Source organism: Oncorhynchus kisutch, linkage group LG26, assembly GCF_002021735.2.
Source record: "Oncorhynchus kisutch isolate 150728-3 linkage group LG26, Okis_V2, whole genome shotgun sequence".
In the NCBI taxonomy this organism is placed as follows: Eukaryota; Metazoa; Chordata; class Actinopteri; order Salmoniformes; family Salmonidae; genus Oncorhynchus; species Oncorhynchus kisutch.
The window spans coordinates 35,043,476-35,059,318 of record NC_034199.2 but is presented as its reverse complement, the minus strand read 5'-3'; the positions used below and the strand labels follow the sequence as shown (position 1 = coordinate 35,059,318).

Sequence of the window (15,843 nt, the reverse complement as noted above, 5' to 3'; positions counted from 1 at the left end):
ATCTTTTCGTGACAAAATATCTTGTTTAAAATGGGAAAGTTTTTTTATCCAAAAATTAAAAGAGCGCCCCCTATATCGAAGAAGTTAACATCAACGGGGCTCTAGTGGAGCGGGTCGAGAGTTTCAAGTTCCTTGGTGTCCACATCACCAATGAACTGTCATGGTCCAAACACACCAAAACAGTTGTGAAGAGAGCAGGACAAAACCTTTTCCCTCTCAGGAGACAGATCCTCAGATCCTCAAAAGGTTCTACAGCTGCTATTCGCTGTTTATTATCACTGCGTAGTCACTTCACCCCAAAGAACATGTAAAATTACCTGTACCCCCGCACATGTTACTTTTTATTTCATTTCTTACTTTAGTTTTTTTAGTAAATATTTTCTTAACTCTATTTCTTGAACTTTATTGTTGGTTAATGGCTTGTAAGTAAGCATTTCACAGTAAGGTCTACACCTGGTGTATTTTGTGACAAACAAAATTGCATTTTATTTTATTTGATAGTTATGATAAACGAAAACATAATACTTAGTTATATCTGTTTTTTTTTAAACTGCTTGGGTGCAATCATAATCATCTATTAGATTTTCCCTGCTGACAATGGTTATGACTGACAAAAATAAAGTAAACAATATCCTTGAGAATAGTTCATTTGCAGAACCGAACAGTACACCAAATTGTAACACCCAAACATTTAAAGCAGACAATCAGTTGTCACAGCAATTTAATATAAAAAAAATATATATTATTATAAAAAATTATTGTAAATAAAATTAATATTTCCGTTGAAGCACCTCCGCTGTCTGCGACTGCAAAATTGAATAGGACGTCTGTGCATAACCATTGCCTCACTGAAATATCAACTTTTAAATATTCATACGTGTTGAATCTTTGTTGAAAATGGCACTGATAATAAATATGAAAGTCTTGCTAATCCTTCTGCTAACTTCAGAACACATTTCCTTAATTTTCAGATTGGGAAAGTGGACCAATATTTATTCAGGGTACACCTCTGTGGCCCTCTCTTAAGGATCTGGGATTAGCATGCAACAGTTCACCATGTTAGGTGAGGTTGGTTGCACTCCGCTGGGTTTTTGAATGAAAAACCCCTGTCACATCTGAGTTGAATGCTCTTGTCTGGAGCCAGTAGTGAGCATCACTGGATTTCACTAGTGGGGCTGGAATAGGATGGTGTTTGTTCCACTCCTAAATGGGATGCATACTGTACACACTTTCCAAACATGGACACGTATAGACAGCACTCTCTAAACTCATGGTATAACTCTCCTCTCCTAACCACTTCTCCTGCACAATACCAGATAGGTACTCTACATAGGGCATGGAATTTTGGATGACAGTTATTGGTCAGCCAAATGACAGCAGACAACGTAATAATAGTTTGAATAGCAAAGAAATATACTTACACACAGTGAATTCAGAAGTATTCAGACCCCTTGACTTTTTCCACATTTGTTACATTACAGCCTTATTCTAAAATTGATTTAAAAAAAAATGTTTTAACCGACATCAATCTATACACAATACCCCATAATGACAAAGCAAAAAAAAGTTTTTGAATGTTTTGCTAAGTATTTATCAAATCAAATCAAATTTTATTTGTCACATACACATGGTTAGCAGATGTTAATGCATGCGAGTGTAGTGAAATGCTTGTGCTTCTAGTTCCGACAATGCAGTAATAACCAATGAGTAATCTAACCTAACAATTCCACAACTACTACCTTATACATTACCTTATACACACAAGTGTAAAGGGATAAAGAATATGTACATAAAGATATATGAATGAGTGATGGTACAGAACGGCATAGGCAAGACACAGTAGATGGTATCGAGACCCTTACCCTTTACTCACTACTTTGTTGAAGCACCTTTGGCAGCGATTACAGCCTCGTGTCTTCTTGGGTATGACACTACAAGCTTGGCACACCTGTTTTCCCATTCTTCTCTGCAGATCCTCTCAAGCTCTATCAGGTCGGACGGGTAGCGTCGCTGCACAGCTATTTTCAGGTCTCTCCAGAGATGTTTGATTGGGTTCAAGTCTGGGCTCTGGCTGGGCCATTCAAGGATATTCAGAGACTTTTCCCGAAGCTACTCCTGCATTGTCTTGGCTGTGTGCTTAGGTTCGTTGTCCTGTTGGAAGGTGAACCTTCACCCCAGTCTGAGGTCTTGAGTGCTCTTGAGCAGGTTTTCATCAAGGATCTCTCTGTACTTTGCTCCTTTCATTTTCCCCTCGATCCTGACTAGTCTTCCAGTCTCTGCCGCTGTAAAACATCCCCACAGCATGATGCTGCCAACTCCAATCAAGTTGTAGAAACATCTCAAGGACGATCAATGGAAACAGGATGCACCTGAGCTCAATTTTGAATCTTATAGGAAAGGGTCAGAATAGTTATGTAAATAAGCTAATTCTGTTTTTATTTTTAAGAAATTTGCAAAATAATGTCTAAAAACCTGTTTTCGCTTTGTCATTATGGGGTCATGTGTATAGAATGATGAGAAAATGTTTATTTAATCCATTTAAAAATAAGACTGTAACTTAACAAAATGTGGGAAAAGGGAAGGGGTATGAACACTTTCCGAATGCACTGCATATATACAGTATATCGATTTTTATTTTTATTTTAAGAACACACTTTCTCTTCTCCTCCACTCCTAAATGCACAAATGCCCGTTCTTTCCACACACAAAATAACGTTTTTTGTCACGCCTTGGTCATAGTATTTTGTGTTTTCGTTATATATTTGGTCAGGCCAGGGTGTGACATGGGTTTATTTTGTTGAGTTTCGTATTGGGGTTTTGTAGGCATTGGGATTGTGGTTGATTAGGGGTGTGTCTAGTATAGACTTGGCTGCCTGAGGCGGTTCTCAATCAGAGTCAGGTGATTCTCGTTGTTTCGGATTGGGAACCGTATTTAGGTAGCCTGAGTTTCACTTTGTATTTTGTGGGTTATTGTTCCTGTCTCTGTGTAGTTTCACCAGATAGGCTGTAATTAGGTTTCACGTTCCGTTTGTTGTTTTGTATTTTGTATAGTTATTTCATGTGTCACTTTTTCCATTAAAATCATGAGTAACCACCACGCTGCATTTCGGTCCTCTATTTCTACAAACGAAGAACGGCATTACAGAATCACCCACCACACACGGACCGAGCGGCGTGGTAACAGGCAGCGACAGCAGGAAAAGCGAAAGGAGGAATGGACATGGGAAGACGTATTGGATGGCAAAGGTTGTTACACTTGGGAGGAGATACTGGCTGGAAGAGATCGACTCCCATGGGAACAGGTGGAGGCACTTAGGAGAGCAGAGGCAGCCGGAGATAAGAGCCGACGATACGAGGGAACACGGTTGGCAAGGAAACCCGAAAAGCAGCCCCAAAAATGTATTGGGGGGGGGGCTCAGGGAGAGAGTGGCAGAGTCAGGAGTCAGACCTGAGCCAACTCTCCCTGTTAATCGTGAGGAGCAGCGATATAAGGACTTCTGGTCTTGGGAGATGATATTAGATGGAAGAGGACCCTGGGCTCAGCCTGGTGAATATCGCCGCCCCAAGGAGGAACTAGAGGCGAAAAAAGCGGAGAGGCGCTGGTATGAAGAGGCAGCACGGCGACGCGGATGGAAGCCTGAGAGTCGGCCCGAAAAATGTATTGGGGGGGGGGCTTACAGGGAGTATGGCTATGCCAGGTAGGAGACCTGCGTAAACTCCCTGTGCTTACCCGGGGGCTAAAGAGACCGGGCAGACACCGTGTTATGCTAGTGAGCGCACGGTGTCTTCAGTGCGGGTGCATAGCCCGGTACGGTACATACCAGCTCTTCGTATTAGCCGGGCTAGAGTGGGCATCGAGACAAGTAAGGTTGGGCAGGCTCGGGGCTCAAGGGCTCCAGTACGCCTGCACAGTCCGGTCTATCCAGTGCCACCTCCACACACCAGTCCTCCGGTAGCAGCTCCCCGCACCAGGCTTCCTGTGCGTGTCCTCGCTCCAGTATCACCAGTGCCAGCACCACGCATCAGGCCTACAGTACGCCTCGCCTCTCCAGCGCTGTCGGAGCCTTTCTCCTCTCCTGCGCTACCGGAGTCTCCTGTCTGTTCAGCGCTATCAGAGCCTTCCTTCCCTCCTGCGCTGCTGGAGTCTCCCGCCTGTTTAGCGCAGCCAGAGCCTTTCTCCTCTCCTGCGCTGTCGGAGTCTCCCGCCTGTTCAGCGCTATCAGAGCCTTCCTCCTCTACAGCGCTGCCGGAGCCTCCTGCCTGTTCGGAGCAGCCTGTGCTGTCAGTCTGCAAGGAGCTACCAGTCTGCAAGGAGCTGCTAGTCTGCAAGGAGCTGCCAGTCTGCAAGGTGCTGCCAGCCTGCATGGAGCAATCAGAGCTGTCAGCCTGCATGGAGCAGTCAGAGCTGTCAGTCTGCATGAAGCAGCCTGAGTTGCCAGTCTGCAGGGAGCTGTCAGTATGCATGAAGCAGCCAGAGCTGTCAGTCTGCAAAGAGCTGTCAGTCTGCAAAGAGCTGCCAGTCTGCAAGGAGCTGCCAGTCTGCAGGGTGCTGCCAGTCTGCAGGGTGCTGTCAGCCTGCATGGAGCAGTCAGAGCTGTCAGTCTGCATGAAGCAGCCAGAACTGCCAGTCTGCAAAGAGCTGCCAGTCTGCAAGGAGCTGTCAGCCTGCATGGAGCAGTCAGAGCTGTCAGTCTGCATAGAGCAGCTAGATCCGACAGTCAGCCATGATCTTCTAGATCTGCCAGTCAACCAGATTCTTCCAGATCAGCCTGTCAACCAGAATCTTCCAGATCTGCTAGTCAACCAGAATCTTCCAGATCTGCTAGTCAACCAGAATCTTCCAGATCTGCTAGTCAACCAGAATCTTCCAGATCTGCTAGTCAACCTGAATCTTCCAGATCCGCCAGCCAGCCAGGATCTACCGGAGCCTACTACCTACCTGAGCTTCATCTCAGTACTGGGCTATCTCTCAGTACTGGGCTTCCTCTCAGTACTGGGCTGCCCCTCAGTTCCGGGCTGCCCCTCAGTTCCGGGCTGCCCCTCAGTTCCGGGCTGCCCCTCAGTTCCGGGCTGCCCCTCAGTCCCGAGCTGCCCCTCAGTCCCGAGCTGCCCCTCAGTCCCGAGCTGCCTCAGTCCCGAGCTGTCCCTCAGTCCCGAGCTGCCCCTCAGTCCCGAGCTGCTCCTCAGTTCTGTGGGGTTCTGGGTGAGGACTATTAGGCCATGGTCGGCGGCGAGGGTGGATTATCCCAGGACGCGAAGGGGAGGAACTATGACATTTATGGAGTGGGGTCCACGTCCCGAGCCGGAGCCGCCACCATGGACAGACGCCCACCCGGACCCTCCCTATGGTTTTGAGGTGCGTCCGGGAGTCCGCACCTTGGGGGGGGGGGGGGTTCTGTCACGCCTTGGTCATAGTATTTTGTGTTTTCGTTATATATTTGGTCAGGCCAGGGTGTGACATGGGTTTATTTTGTTGTGTTTCGTATTGGGGTTTTGTAGGCATTGGGATTGTGGTTGATTAGGGGTGTGTCTAGTATAGGCTTGGCTGCCTGAGGCGGTTCTCAATCAGAGTCAGGTGATTCTCGTTGTCTCGGATTGGGAACCGTATTTAGGTAGCCTGAGTTTCACTTTGTATTTCGTGGGTGATTGTTCCTGTCTCTGTGTAGTTTCACCAGATAGGCTGTAATTAGGTTTCACGTTCCGTTTGTTGTTTTGTATTTTGTATAGTTATTTCATGTGTCACTTTTTCCATTAAAATCATGAGTAACCACCACGCTGCATTTCGGTCCTCTCTTTCTACAAACGAAGAACGCCGTTACAGTTTTTTAGTTTTTTCCGGTTATGACAGTTATTTTATGTTCATGATGGTCTTTATCCATAACTGTCAGTTACATAGTTATATGGTAATTGTGCCAGCCCTAACTCTGCATTCTACAACAGTGTAGTAGAGCCACTGAAACAAACAAATCAACAAACATGTACCTGTGTGTAGCCCAGACACAGGATAAGAGTACTGGTTTATTTGGGGATTTCACTACATTAAATGTTGCATCACCAGTAACCTATTACATTGTCAGAATTCATATATTCCAGGTTTTATGCATGCACTACATACAGTTGAAGTCGGAAATTTACATGCACCTTAGACAAATAAATTTAAACTCAGTTTTTCACAATTGCTGACATTTAATCTTAGGTACAATTCCATGGCTTAGGTCAGTTAGGATCACCACTTTATTTTAAGAATGTGAAATGTCAAAATAATAGTGGAGAGTGATTTATTTCATCACATTCCCAGTGGGTCAGAAGTTTACATACACTCAATTAGTATTTGGTAGCATTGCCTTTAAATTGTTTAACTTGGGTCTAACGTTTCAGGTAGCCTTCGACAAGCTTCCCACAATAATTTGGGTGAATTTTGGCCCATTCCTCCTGACAGAGCTGGTGTAACTGAGTCAGGTTTGTAGGCCTCATTGCTCGCACACGCTTTTACAGTTCTGCCCACAAATGTTCTATAGGATTGAGGTCAGGGCTTTGCGATGACCACTCCAATATCTTGACTTTGTTGTCCTTAAGCCATTTTGCCACAACTTTGGAAGTATGCTTGGGGTCATTGTCCATTTGGAAGACCCATTTGCAACCAAACTTTAACTTCCTGACTGATGTCTTGAGATGTTGCTTCAATATATCCACATAATTTTGCATCCTCGTGATGCCATCTAATTTGTGAAGTGCACCAGTCCCTCCTGCAACAAAGCACCACTACAACATGATGCTGCCACCCCCGTGCTTCACGGATGGTGTTCTTCGGCTTGCAAGCCTCCCCCTTTTTCCTCCAAACACAACGATGGTCATCATTGCCAAACGGTTCTATTTTTGTTTCATCAGACCAGAGGACTTTTCTCCAAAAAGTACGATCTTGGTCCCCATGTGCAGTTGCAAACTGTAGTCTGGCTTTTTTATGATGGTTTTGGAGCAGTGGCCTCTTCCTTGCTGAGCGGCCTTACAGGTTATGTCGATATAGGACTCGTTTTACTGTAGATATAGATACTTTTGTACCTTTTTTCTCCAGCATCTTCACAAGGTCCTTTGCGGTTGTTCTGGGATTGATTTGCACTTTTCACACCAAAAGTATGTTTATCTCGAAGAGAGATAAAGGAGAGAACGTGTCTCCTTCCTGAGCGGTATGACGGCTGCATGGTCCCATGATGTTTATACTTGCGTACTATTGTTTGTACAGATGAATGTGGTACCTTCAAGCTTTTGGAAATGGTTCCCAAGGATGAATCAGACTTGTGGAGGTCTACAATTTCTTGGCTGAATTATTTTGATTTTCCCATGATGTCAAGCAAAGAGGCAGTGAGTTTGAAGGTAGGCCTTGAAATACATCCACAGGTACACCTCCAATTGACCCTAAATGATGTCAGTTAGCCTATCAGAAGCTTCTAAAGCCATGACATAATTTTCTGGAATTTTCCAAGCTGTTTAAAGGCACAGTCAACTTAGTGTATGTAAACTTCTGACCCACTGGACTTGTGATACAGTGAATTATAAGTGAAATAATCTGTCTAATCTGACTTGTTTCATGCCCAAAGTAGATGTCCTGACCGACTTGCCAAAACTATAGTTTGTTAAGAAGAAATTTGTGGAGTGGTTAAAAAATAGTTTTAATGACTCCAACCTAAGTGTATGTAAACTTCCAACTTCAACTGTACCAGGTCTCCCTTGCAAAAGATGTCAAGTTGACCTCAATGTGTCACGCCCTGACCTTAGAGAGCCTTGTTTATTCTCTATTTGGTTAGGTGAGGGTGTGACTTGGGTGGGCATATCTGTTTCTATTTCTTTGTTGGCCTAGTATGGTTCCCAATCAGAGGCAGCTGTTTATCGTTGACTCTGATTGGGGATCATACTTAAGCAGCCATTTTACCCACCTTTGGTTTTTATTTATTTATCTTATTTCACCTTTATTTAACCAGATAGGCAAGTTGAGAACAAGTTCTCATTTACAATTGCGACCTGGCCAAGATAAAGCAAAGCAGTTCGACACATACAACAACACAGAGTTACACATGGAGTAAAACAAACACAGTCAATAATATAGTATAAACAAGTCTATATACGATGTGAGCAAATGAGGTGAGATAAGGGAGGTAAAGGCAAAAAATGGTCATGGTGGCAAAGTAAATACAATATAGCAAGTAAAACACTGGAATGCTAGATTTGCAGTGGAAGAATGTGCGAAGTAGAAATAAAAATAATGGGTTGCAAAGGAGCAAAATAAATAAATAAAATAAATACAGTAGGGAAAGAGGTAGTTGTTTGGGCTAAATTATAGATGGGCTATGTACAGGTGCAGTCATCTGTGAGCTACTCTGACAGCTGGTGCTTAAAGCTAGTGAGGGAGATAAGTGTTTCCAGTTTCAGAGATTTTTGTAGTTCATTCCAGTCATTGGCAGCAGAGAACTGGAAGGAGAGGCGGCCAAAGAAATAATTGGTTTTGGGGGTGACCAGAGAGATATACCTGCTGGAGTGCGTGCTACAGGTGGGTGATGCTATGGTGACCAGCGAGCTGAGATAAGGTGGGACTTTACCTAGCAGGGTCTTGTAGATGATATGGGGCCAGTGAGTTTGGCGATGAGTATGAAGCGAGGGCAGGCCAAACAGAGCGTACAGGTCGCAATGGTGGGTAGTATATGGGGCTTTGGTGACAAAATGGATGGCACTGTGATAGACTGCATCCAATTTGTTGAGTAGACTATTGGAGGCTGTTTTGTAAATCGCCGAAGTCGAGGATTGGTAGGATGGTCAGTTTTACAAGGGTATGTTTGGCAGCATGAGTGAAGGATGCTTTGTTGTGAAATAGGAAGCCAATTCTAGATGTAACTTTGGATTGGAGATGTTTGATGTGGGTATGGAAGGAGAGTTTACAGTCTAACCAGACAGCTAGGTATTTGTAGTTGTCCACGTATTCAGTCAGAGCCGTCCAGAGTAGTGATGTTGGACAGGCGGGCAGGTATAGGCAGAGATCGGTTGAAGAGCATGCATGTAATTTTACTTGTATTTAAGAGCAATTGGAGGCCACAGAAGGAGAGTTGTATGGCATTGACGCTTGCCTGGAGGGTTGTTAACACGTTGTCCAAAGAAGGGCCAGAAGTATACAGAATGGTGTCGTCTGCATAGAGGTGGATCAGAGACTCACCAGCAGCAAGAGCGACATCATTGATGTATACAGAGAAGAGAGTCGGTCCAAGAATTGAACCCTGTGGCACCCCCATAGAAACTGCCAGAGGTCCGAACAACAGACCCTCCGATTTGACACACTGAACTTTATCAGAGAAGTAGTTGGTGAACCAGGCGAGGCAATCATTTGAGAAACCAAAGCTGTTGAGTCTGCCGATGAGGATGTGGTGATTGACATAGTCAAAAGCCTTGGCCAGATCAATGAATACGGCTGCACAGTAATGTTTCTTATCGATGGCGGTTAAGATATCGTTTAGGACCTTGAGCGTGGCTGAGGTGCACCCATGACCAGCTCTGAAACCAGATTGCATAGCAGAGAGGGTATGGTGAGATTCAAAATGGTCGGTAATCTGTTTGTTGACTTGGCTTTCGAAGACCTTAGAAAGGCAGGGTAGGATAGATTTAGGTCTGTAACAGTTTGGGTCAAGAGTGTCCCCCCCCTTTGAAGAGGGGGATGACCGCAAAAAAGAGAGGTTGAAAGAGAGGTTGAACAGGCTAATAATAAGGGTGGCAACAATTTCGGCAGATCATTTTAGAAAGAAAGGGTCAAGATTGTCTAGCCCGGCTGATTTGTAGGTGTCCAGATTTTGCAGCTCTTTCAGAACATCAGCTGACTGGATTTGGGAGAAGGAGAAATGGGGAAGGCTTGGGCAAGTTGCTGTGGGGGGTGCAGTGCTGTTGACCGGGGGTAGGGGTAGCCAGGTGGAAAGCATGGCCAGCCGTAGAAAAATGCTTATTGAAAATCTCAATTATAGTGGATTTATCAGTGGTGACAGTGTTTCCTATCTTCAGTGCAGGGCAGCTGGGGGAATGCCATAGGATGTTTTTGTGTTGGTTAAAACCTGTTGGGGCAAGGCGTTCCCCCAAGGGAACTCCACCCCCCCCCCCCCCCCCCCCCATTCAGCTGAAAACCAAAGAAAAAACACAGCCATTTTTTCCAGCCAAAGATAAAATCACAAAAGCAGGATTAGAAATAAAATGAATCACTAACCTCTTGAAAATCTTCATCAGATGACAGTCATTGTCACACCCTGACCATAGTTTGCTTTGTATGTTCTATGTTTTGTTTGGTCATTGTGTGATCTGAGTGGGCATTCTATGTTGTGTGTCTAGTTTGTCTGTTTCTGTGTTCATCCAAAGTGAATAATCTGAGACGGCACTCAGACGTAACCGCCATGTTGGAGTCAACAGAAATACGAAATTACAACACAAATATTCCCTTACCTTTGATGATCTTTCATCAGAATGTAGTGCAAAGAGTCCTAGTTCCACAATAAATCGTTGTTTTGTTCCATAATGTCCAATACTAGTGTCCAAGTAGCTGCATTTGCTATCACTTTCAGCTCACGTGCCCAAAAGCTGACTGCTGCACGAAAACTTCCAAAAGATATATTCCAGGTCGAATAAACTGGTCAAACTAAGTAGAGAATCAATCTTCAGGATGTTATTATCATATATATCCAATAACGTTCCAACCGGATCATACGTTTTCATCTGGGGCCGATTGGAACAGCCGTAGCACCCACAGAGAAATGTGCCACAGCAAAATGGCATTCTGTTGCGACACTGACTATTTTCCCTCCCATTAGGTTGAAGTTCACAGCAAATGCTCCATTACACTTTCTACTGAATGAGGACATCTAGTGGAAGGCGTAGGAAGTGCTTGCAGATCCATATCTTGTTGGGAATGGAGGGGGCGATGACTTAAAAGTTGCCCCAACTTTCAGAATTTCAAAACTTGTTTGGAAGATTGCCTGCCCTATGAGTTCTGTTATACTCACAGACATAATTCAAACAGTTTTAGAAACTTCAGAGTGTTTTCTATCCAATTGTAATAATAATATGCATATATTAGCAATCTAGGACAGAGTTTGATGCAGTTCACTATGGGCACAATTCATCCAAAGTGAAAATACTGCCCCCTATCCCCAACAAGTTTTAAGGGCAGTCATGTCTGGGGAGAATCAAGGGCTATATCTGTTCCTGGTTCTAAATTTCTTGAATGGGGCATGCTTATTTAAGATGGTTAGGTAGGCATTTTTAAAGAATAACCAGGCATTCTCTACTGACGGGATGGGATCAATATCCTTCCAGGATACCCCGGCCAGGTCGATTAGAAAGTCTTGCTCGCTGAAGTGTTTCAGGGAGCGTTTGACAGTGATGAGTGGGGGTTGTTTGACCGCTGACCCATTACGGATGCAGGCAATGAGGCAGTGATCGCTGAGATCTTGGTTGAAGACAGCAGAGGTGTATTTAGAGGGTAAGTTGGTTAGGATGATATCTATGAGGGTGCCCGTGTTTACGGCTTTGGGGAGGTACCTGGTAGGATTAGTGGGGTTCTGTGTGGTAGAGGGGATCAATCCAATTCGTAAACACGGGCACCCTCATAGATATCATCCTAACCAACTTATATATAGTTATAGAGGCCCTAAAAAAAATTGTCCGATAGATCTATTCAGATAGCAGACGATAAGACAACTAACGATTAGTGGGCCGCAGATGGGCGTTCAGATAACGTTGCGACGGAGGAGCCAGCTGGATAAATCCCCCGGTGGGGCTCCGCATTGGCAGTATAACGGGTCCGGATAGGTGATTGTAGCCCAGGAGTGGCTGATGGAACTCTTCAGCTGGCTAGCTCCGGAATAATTGATGTTTGCTCCGGGATCAACGTAAGCCGATAGTCACACGGATAGCAGCTAGCTAGCTTCGAGATCCAGGTATAAATGTCCAGAGCTTGCGGTTGAAATCCGAGGACATGGAGAGAAAAATAGGTCCGGTATGGTCCGGACCGAGCCACGCCGTACAAAACTGGTGATAGATTTTCGAGCTAAAGGATAGCTGATGACCACAAACCGTGGTTAGCTGAATACTAACGATTAGCCAGTAAAGAAGCTTCTGGCTAGCTTCTGGTTAGCTTCTGGCTAGCTTCTGGTTAGCTTCTATGGAGGATTACAGATTTGAGGTAAATAATACTTTCTTTTTTTATAAATTGGTGAGGCTGGTTGCAGGAGAGTGTTTTGAAGTTGAGTTTATGGAAAAGAAAAGATAAATATAAAAAGGTATGCGAGGAAAGTTGTAAATATATATATATACGGGACACGACAAGACGAGGACAAAGGACTTCTGACTGCTATGCCATCTTGGTGACAGGAGGTTGTGGGATCTTGTTTTTGCATAGTTGCTGTTTAGCCCTACAGATCTTTGCGTTCGGTTGTGTATTTTATTTTATTTTACCCGGTGTCATTTAATAAAAGGAAAATGTACGCCTACCACGCAGCACCTTGGTCTAATCCATCTTTAAATGAATGTAACACAATGGGAATTTTGGGATAAATAAAGGTACATAACAAAAAATCTCTTCAGAGGGTTAAAGTTGGTAGATAATGTGGTGTTTAAGGACATTTCCTTGTTTCAGGTAACAAATTGTGGTGGGCAGATGATGATTCAGCCCAACTGGGGACTGTGAACAAAAGAGACGGACGGACTCCTGTGGTCCTGAGGAATAAGACCAGTGGAGTGGTGTACATGAAGGTCTATGACAGGGAGGGACAGAGAGGTGAGGAACTCACACACACACACACACACACACAGGCACGCACACTTTTATTTATGCACTTTTCACTTTTCAATCCCATCTGCTGACATTCATAAATGTGATGCCACGATGTACTACAGTACCTATAGCCCTCTGCATAACATATCAGATGTTAGCTTAGTAAAGATGTCCATGAAGCTAACATAATGGTGTCCTATCTCCTTACTAATATACTATTCACCATGTCCTTTCCAGGAAGGAACCCGTGTCAGGTGAACAATGGAGGCTGCTCCCAGCTCTGCTTCCCCACATCAGAGAACACCCGTAGCTGCTCCTGTACTGTGGGCTACAACCTGCGCACCGACCGAATGTCCTGTGAGGGTAAGACAACAAGTCTGATTCGCAAATAGCACCCTATTCCATACATAGTGTACTACCTTTATCCAGAGCACTATTCGGGGGGGGGGGCATTGAGCAGTTCAGACACCCTAGCATCGAAGTTACCACAAGGTCTGTGAAATGAATTGACTGTTAGCGCTATAGACACCTCCGTAATCATACAAAACATACTACATTTCACTGGGGTAAATGTACTCTCTGCATATTGACTTACAGTATGTTAATCTGTCACAAGAGACTAACAGTTAAGTAATCCCTGTTGTACCCTGTAGGCATTGAGTCATTGCTGATGTACTCCATCCATGAGGGGATCAGAGGGATTGCCTTGGACCTCAATGACAACATGGAGGCTCTGATGCCCATCACTGGAACCCTGTTCGCTGTGGGGGTGGACTTCCATGCAGGTAGACACCACCAGGGCCAGTGATGGACATCTCAGAGTAGGAGGGTTGATCAAAAATCTGTTTTGGCTTATAAATCTTAATAAATAAGAGTGGGAACCCAGGACTAGCAGGACACAGTCATTTTCTGCACTCATCTCCTCAGTCAACAGTTAAACCTACAGTTCATTGATTTGATGATGTCTTCCGCAGAGGGAGAAAGAGAGAGAGCGAGAGAGAAAGAGACAGAAAGGAGAGAAAGAGCTGTATTGTAGTATGCTCTCTAACCCTGTTGAATAATGGTTAGTGGTGCTGTTGAGTTCTGCAGAGATGAAAGAGTAATACGTCCACGTTACTAGAGACGCAGCATGAGAAACACCAACCATTTCTCCACATGCCCTGAACCAGGCCTGTCACAAAGCAATTCCCCAGATATTGTATCAAATGAAGGTAGCATGGACATTATAATACATAAACCCAATGGCCTATGCTGGCATTTGTTATAAAAAGGGGTTTTGTCTTGCGTAATTCATGTTCTAACTATGGTGGATTCATTTCAGTTCCGAATGCTATGAATAAACTAAGGGCTAGTTGAGCCACGAGGCCAAATGATAACAAACAGCCATATAGGCATATCAGGAAAGAGAAGGTTTATCTAACACACACTGTAAGTGTTACAGAAATCCTTTGTTTACAAATATATCCCATGAATTGGAGATAAGGGTGGAGAGGAGAGTTGTCACCTGACCACATTTGATAGATTAGGATGAAGGTATGGCACAACATACTGTACACTTGTAAGGCAGGACTTACTACACTACCCAAAGAGAAGAATAGGAAACTAGTCTAAAGCAACAATAAAAAAGATTAAAGATTAAACCCGGAGCTAAAATTAGCAGCTAGCAGGCTGGGTATCTATAAGGTCTTGGTTGCCCTCCCCTTTGTTGCTGTTAAATCAAATCAAATCAAATGTATTCATATATCCCTTCATGCATCAGCTGAAAGCTCAAAGTGCTGTACAGAAACCCAGCCTAAAACCCCAAACAGCAAGCAATGTAGGTGTAGAAGCACGGTGGCTAGGAAAAATACCCTAGAAAGGCCAAAAAAAGGAATTAACCTAGAGAGGAACCAGGCTATGAGGGGTGGCCAATCCTCTTCTGGCTGTGCCGGGTGGAGATTATAACAGAACATGGCCAAGATGTTCAAATGTTCATAAATGACCAGCATGGTCAAATAATAATAATCACAGTTGTTGTCGAGGGTGCAAAAAGTCAGCACCTCAGGAGTAAATGTCAGTTGGCTTTTCATAGCCGATCATTAAGAGTATCTCTACCGCTCCTGCTGTCTCTAGGGAGTTGAAAACAGCAGGTCTGGGACAGGTAGCACGTCCGGGGAACAGGTCAGGGTTCCATAGCCGCAGGCAGAACAGTTGAAACTGGAGCAGCAGCACTGCCAGGTGGACTGGGGACAGCAAGGAGTCATCATGCCAGGTAGTCCTGAGGCATTGTCCTAGGGCTCAGGTCCTCCGAGAGTGAGAAAGAAAGAGAGAATTAGAGAGAGCATACTTAAATTCACACAGGACACCGGATAAGACAGGAGAAGTACTCCAGATATAACAGAACCTAGCCCCCCGACACATAAACTACTGCAGCATAAATACTGTAGGCTAAGACAGGAGGGGTCAGGAGACACTGTGGCCCCAACCGATGATAGCCCCAGACATGGCCAAACAGGCAGGATATAACCCCAACCACTTTGCCAAAGCACAGCCCCCACACCCCTATAGGGATATCTGTTATGCACCTGTTATACAGGTGAACATGAAAACATCTAGCTAAACTCAGTCAGCCAGCAGCAGTGGATAGCTCTCATGCATACTATTTTCATGTCATTATGAGATAGGTCTTTGGTGCAAAAAAAATATGAAAGCCTTCCAGCTGGAATATGTCACATGTAAGATATGTGTTAATAACAGAGTGTGAATTCTGTGTAAACAGGAAGGGGCAAATCAACATATGATTCTGCCTATCCTCCCGACAACCTGGGCCCACTGTACAGACAGGCAAATACCGAAATGTACTTAAGGCTTTAAGGCTGGACTTGGAAAGGAATGGCAATTTCATCCTGTCAGATATGAAATAGAGTTAGCCATTTAGATACTATGTTTTGCATATGCAATTTATTTTCCAATAAAACCTGGTATACAATAGCCTTTTCATTTCCCGGTATTGCATGTCAACAAAGAAATAAGCGGTCGTGTAAAGTACTTAAGTTAAAATACTTTAAAGT

At 44.3% G+C, this 15,843-nt stretch overlaps 1 pseudogene; it reads left to right on the top strand.

The window, feature by feature from the left end:
• LOC109870738 (low-density lipoprotein receptor-related protein 1B-like) overlaps positions 1-15,843 on the top strand; it is a 332,082-nt pseudogene that overhangs the window by 178,259 nt on the left and 137,980 nt on the right.